Raw genomic sequence first — 5,904 nt, 5'->3', positions numbered from 1 at the left:
TATATGGTCACCATAGCTGCAGGATCTGAGCACCTCACAAACTTTAATGAACTTATTCTTGAACATCCCTGTGAGGTAGGGAAGTACAATCCCATTTTCTCTGATAGGAAACTGTCACAGTGACTTGCGTAAGGTCTCACAGGAAGTCGTAGGCAGAGTTGGGAATAGAATTTAGGTATCCAGAGTCCCAGTTACATGCCTGAACCACAAATTCTTCCTCCCTTGGAAATTAAATATTCACTAAGGGTTTTTTCTTCCTTCTTTTAAGTCATCAGTTTGTTTCAATGATGTGATGTCTGCAACATGATCAGTGGAACTGAAGTCATGTTCTCTGGAGGGACTGTTATTGGCAGGATACCAGAAAGAGTGAACTAATGATGGGTCTAGAAGGCCCCTGGTCTTACAATTTGACTACGCAAGAGGGACAAGTGATCCAAAGGAACAGGAAATACTTAAAATCCAGTAGAGAGAGAGACAGAGACAGAGACAGAGACAGAGAGCGCCTACAGAGATTGTGACATTCCCCAGGGTACAATCTGGACTGCTGAACAGCTGTGTCCCCTCAATTCTCCAACCAGGGATACCTTTTATTCTGCTTCACTGAGAGAACAACCACTCCTGGCCTGCTCACACATAGCCTCTAGCATGTAGATTACTCCCAGCTGAGTTATGAGAGTGCTTTTTGCCAGCCACTCCTGAATTATATTGGAGAGTGACACCAGCAAATTGCCAATCCCAGACTTATCCCCAGAAATGTGCATCTTGTGCTACCCAGCACCCTCTTGGACAATACAATCTCATAGAAAGTCTGTCATTTTATTAATCGAAAATGATATGCACAAATCCTGTTATCTCAAATGGAGTTTCCCAAATGCTTCAATCCAAACACACTGGTTTAGATAAAACAATAAAACAAGTTTATTAACTACGGAAAGATAGATTAAATGATTACAAGTAATGAGGCACAAAAGGTAAAACACAGATTATTACCTAATTTAACAAGCTAAGTGAATTTAAAGAAAAAAACTTTCTCTCACCACATGCTTACAGCAGTGTTTCAGTCAGGACCTCTCCCCACAGTCCAATGCTCCTTTCCTTGCTTTTCAGGCATTGTAGATGTTGTGAGTAGAGATGAGGGAAGAGAGGTGATTTGGGACCTATGTTCCTCATTTTTATATCTTTTTTTCCAACCGCAAGTCTGTTGCATGGGAACTTCCAGCTGTTCTATTGCTAAGATGTAAATTTCTTGATCACATCCTTTTTCCTGCTAAAGAATGGCTGCTTAAACAGGAGATAGTCCCTTTGATTATGCTAACACCTTGCTGAGGTGCTGACTAGCCTTTTGACTCTGGGGAACTAGTCTGAAGCTGTTTCCATAAACTTGGAACATGGCTTATACAGTAGAATTTTATAATTGTACATGCTATGTTTCCACACATATTTTACCAGGACAATAATGGTTAGCAGATTATGAGTTTTCAAATAATACCTCATAAGGCATACTTTGTACAAAATTTATCATAGTCTTGTAAAAAGGATGAACATAAGGCTACAGACTGTCACAGAGATCATTACAGGACAGGGAGAAAGAGAACCATCTGGAGGCCAATCCCACAGAGAGGGAATACATATAGCTTGCTAGATTCAGATACAGGTAACAGGGAGACAGAGATAGAACTATCCTGGTGTGTTCACCTGTTGAGGAGACCAGTTAACTCAAAGACTATGTAACCAGCTGAGTCTCTTGAAAAGACCAGATACTAACTTAGCTATATGCTAGCAAACTCTGGCTGAAGGGACACGGAGTAGGGGTGTGGGTATCATGTATTTGTTTTAAGATTTATATTAAATGTTTGTAAAATAGGGATGATGTATCATGATCTGTGGAACTGGAGTCACAGGTTCCCTAGAGGCATTGTTACTGAGAGACACCAGAAAAATAGGGAACAGGGGGAGTTAGGCAGGAGGCCACATGGATAGAGCAGTGCACAGGGTTTACTAAAGTTCAATTTGTTCTACTTAACCTGCAATCATCTTCACCCTTTATGAATGAAACAATATCATATTACTGTGTAAAACAACATGATGCCCAGCCATAATTCAGGTGAGATGTAAAACAAGACATGTGTGGGCATTAGAAAATCTCAGGGAGCTTTACAAAGGCCATTAATTCTGGTATCCTAGCTGAATTAAAGTCTGACAATAATTACTTCAATTTCCCCTGAAATTTGGGTAAACAACTTTTCATACTCATTTGGAATGGTACCTTACTCTATGGCAGAAATTCATACAGGCAGCAAATCAGGAAGTGGTATAGATGTCTGTGAAATGGATGGACCTGGGATGTGGGAATGGGTATGCGGAATGAGTGGTTTCAGTATGTGCACACACACGTACACACAATGAATGGGTGTGCACAGAATGAACACGTACACACAGAACAAATTGGGATAGGTGTGGAGTGAGCTGAGTTTGGGGAATGTGCACATTTCTGGGTGGAAAGACTGGGAGTGGAGTTCGAGTGAGTGTATAATCATTCATGGGTTGTGAAACAGAAGTATTGAACACATGGAGCAGGTGTGAATTGGGCAAACAGGCCAATCATGTTCCATCATGGAATTTGAGGCATGTTCATGCACATGCAAAAATGTGTTAATTCATATCGACTTGTTTCCCCATTTCATATGTTGGCAGTGATGGATTAGTGGGGCAGATGGAGAAGTGAATAGTGAATGATAAATGCAATTTCATCAATATCACACCTATTTATGCAGTTATGTATGTAAACATTATATACATTCATCTGGTGTATATGCAACTCCCATTGACATAAGTGTGAGTTTTGCATATGTATCTAACAGCAGAATTCGACCCATCTTTGACCCCAGAATTTGTTAAGCATTTCAGGATATTCTCTGAAATGTAAGATTGATTATTATTAATTATTGTTATTTATTATAAAACACCAACTCTAGCTCAACGTACAATAACCAAATCCCAACAGAACTCTTTGAACAGGACATTAAACATTCACTAATAGCAGCTTCGCATCTCTGTAACTGTTCTGACTAGAGGAATGTAATGTGATGTTATCCTGCATTATGAAATCATTAGATTTCAATTTCTCCCTCATTGATTATAACAGCCAGTCTCATTTTGGGTCTTTTTCAGATGTTTCCTATAAATATAGCCGTTCCTGTATTGTACCTTCAAAACACACATTTCATTTTTATTAGCTGAGCAGTGTGAGTCATCCCATTAATTGGCATCAGCCGGCAACACATCACCAGACTGGCCTTTGTTGCACAGACTATATTTAGAAACAGAATGAGACTGCTGCTGAGTTATATAATGACGCAGTTATTTTTAGATCTCCATTATATCTGGAGAGCCTTGTCCTGCCATCTGATCTGTTAACAGGCTGAGAGAAGTGTGATTATTGATTCTCTCCATGTGCTCCTCCACCTCTCAGTCCCTGGACACCCAATGATATTTGCAATTTTGTTTACCTGCTGTTATTTATGTTTATGCCATCTGCAGCATAAGCACATTCGAAACCAACTTGTGTTCAGACAAAACAGCTTAAGAATCCTATCTCTGAATGGTTAAAACAACAACCTCCTCCGAAACGAGATCTACATTTGTGTGGACAGATATAGTCAAATGCCGCTGTACCTAGATTCATAACGTCTAGCTCCTGAAGCGTTCATCTCCTGGTGCTTTTCCACCTATTCTTTTTGCAGACTGATTTTTGCTGCTGGTGGAAAAATAATGGAAGAAATGGGACTTGCTGTTAGACTGAGCGAACAAATGGGTGTGTGAATGCGCTGGAGATAGAAGGTGAGCTGTGGTTTGTTTCTAGTAAGTCTCATGACAATTTGGTTGCTGTATTTTGTGGCAGAAGAAAATTCAAGTAAAATCCACTATTGGCAGCACATCTGGTCAAGAAGATTATTAACCATTTAGGTCCTGCAGACTTTTGCTACTGACTTCAATGGGCATAGAGTCAGGTCCTTGGGACCCAGTCCTTTATGGACCTTACACCACTGGTGAAAGTTATAGTGGCTTCTCGGCTGCTTTAATGAATGCTTGGGCCAGGCGTCACAGGATCAGGGAGCTGCAATAAGATCTCAGACAGCCCCTACCTTCCTCCATACCCAAGAGAGCTCTGGCAGGTGGCAAAATTGAGCCCTGTGTTTCCACACTGTCTCTGGGGCCCTCCCAACCCTCTTTCTAATCCCCTGGAAATTTGGCTGCAGTGGAGTCATGCTTCGAGGGACTCTTGCTCTGCCTGCTTTGAGCGGACCACTTGGAGTCAGAGATGCTGTACCCAGATGTTAATAGTAACTTAGTTTTAAGTCTTATGTGGAGTCCATGCTGCATGGGAGGGGGGTTTTCAATGCACAGCCCCCTCCAGTCCTGTCCCCAGGTCTACATGCATTCCCACATGTCAGATCAGATGAAAATTCTCTCTTTTGCACTTGGATGACCAGACACTGACGCAAGTGTGAAAAATCAGGCCGGGGAGGCGGGTGGTGGGTTAATAGTTGCCTATATAAAACAGAGCCCCTAATATCGAGATGGTCCCGATAATATTGGGACGTCTGGTCACCCTCTCTGCACTCTTTCCCAGCAACTGGGGCCTAAGTTAGTGTGTAGTATGTAGACAGATTTCACTGAAGTACAAAACTCTGACAGGCATGGGCATTAACATTCAGAGTGACTAAAAACCATTAACTCTTAGACCATCTCCAATTTAAAGTAACAAGTTATTAAAACAATGGTAGTCATGATTATCACGTCTTCCCTTTGCTATTAAGTGAGCTGACTAACAACAACAAAATGAAATCCAAAATACTTTGTTTCTGGCCAGTGTTGCACTTTTCTAAAGCCCCTGGGTTCATTAGTGCATCCCCTTGTGCTTGCATATGCAAAGCATGCACAGTGTCAGGGGATAATAACAGTAAAAAAATCTGCACCATCATTCTGATGGCCATTAAAACATGGTCACTGATCAAATCCCTTAATACACTGAGCTACTGCAGTTGGCTTTAGACTGCACTTTGGAGAGGAGTAACTGCAAAGCACATTAAACCAAGGACATATCTCGCATTCTCAGCCACCCCAAATGGAATGTGAGTTTTGCATACAGGAGGGAAGAAAAGGTTTTTGACAGCTAAAGATGCTTATCTTTCCTTACCACAGGGAAGGCTGGACAGGATGCTGTCTGCCACTGGTTGACAATGACATTATCTAAACATCAGAGAAGCCTCTGAATGTCAGTATGCGATAACTAGAGAGCACTTGCTTCTTATGCAGAGGCACTCACTACAAACACAAAGGAGAGTATAGACAATGCTTTGAACATTCAAGTGGCTAAATATGCATTCAGAATGCATATGCGATCCTTGTGTGTTAATTTGTCAGTGTTCATTAAAAAAGTGATATAATGAAATATATAAACTATCTAACCTACAGATTCTATTAGTCTAGTGATATTTAATTTTCTGCAAGTATCTTGTTAAATACACAAAGTTAGATTTACTAGGGAAGATGTTGAACATTATTAAATATGCTTTTTTAAAAAAAACATCAGGGCCTGATCCAAAGACTATTGCAGTCAGTGGAAATCAGGCCCTTGCTAAAACAAACTTAGTATCCAGGAAGAAATATATGGCTTTATTCCAGCTTCATCTGGCATAGACCCCAGAGGTGTAGAGGCGTGCAAGGTCAGAAGACAGTCGTCTGTTGCGGTGCCCTTAGTGGATGCAGCTACAAACATTGGCACTCTGGCCTGAAAGGGGCCTGTTAGTATAGTCAGGAAATGGGCTTATTTAGCACATCCTAAGAATCTGCCAAATCTGCCACTGGGAGACCTATGGAGGCTCAAGGAGAAATTAGTTA

The 5,904-nt window shown here is 41.1% G+C and overlaps 1 long non-coding RNA gene across 1 annotated transcript in view; it reads left to right on the top strand.

The window, feature by feature from the left end:
- LOC122174560 (uncharacterized) overlaps positions 1 to 5,904 on the top strand; it is a 33,349-nt gene that overhangs the window by 11,845 nt on the left and 15,600 nt on the right. The gene's annotated exons all lie outside the window — the stretch shown is intronic.

This window comes from Chrysemys picta, chromosome 1, assembly GCF_011386835.1.
Source record: "Chrysemys picta bellii isolate R12L10 chromosome 1, ASM1138683v2, whole genome shotgun sequence".
Taxonomy (NCBI): domain Eukaryota; kingdom Metazoa; phylum Chordata; order Testudines; family Emydidae; genus Chrysemys; species Chrysemys picta.
The sequence above is the reverse complement of the archived record's forward strand: the minus strand, read 5'-3'. Positions and strand labels throughout refer to the sequence as shown.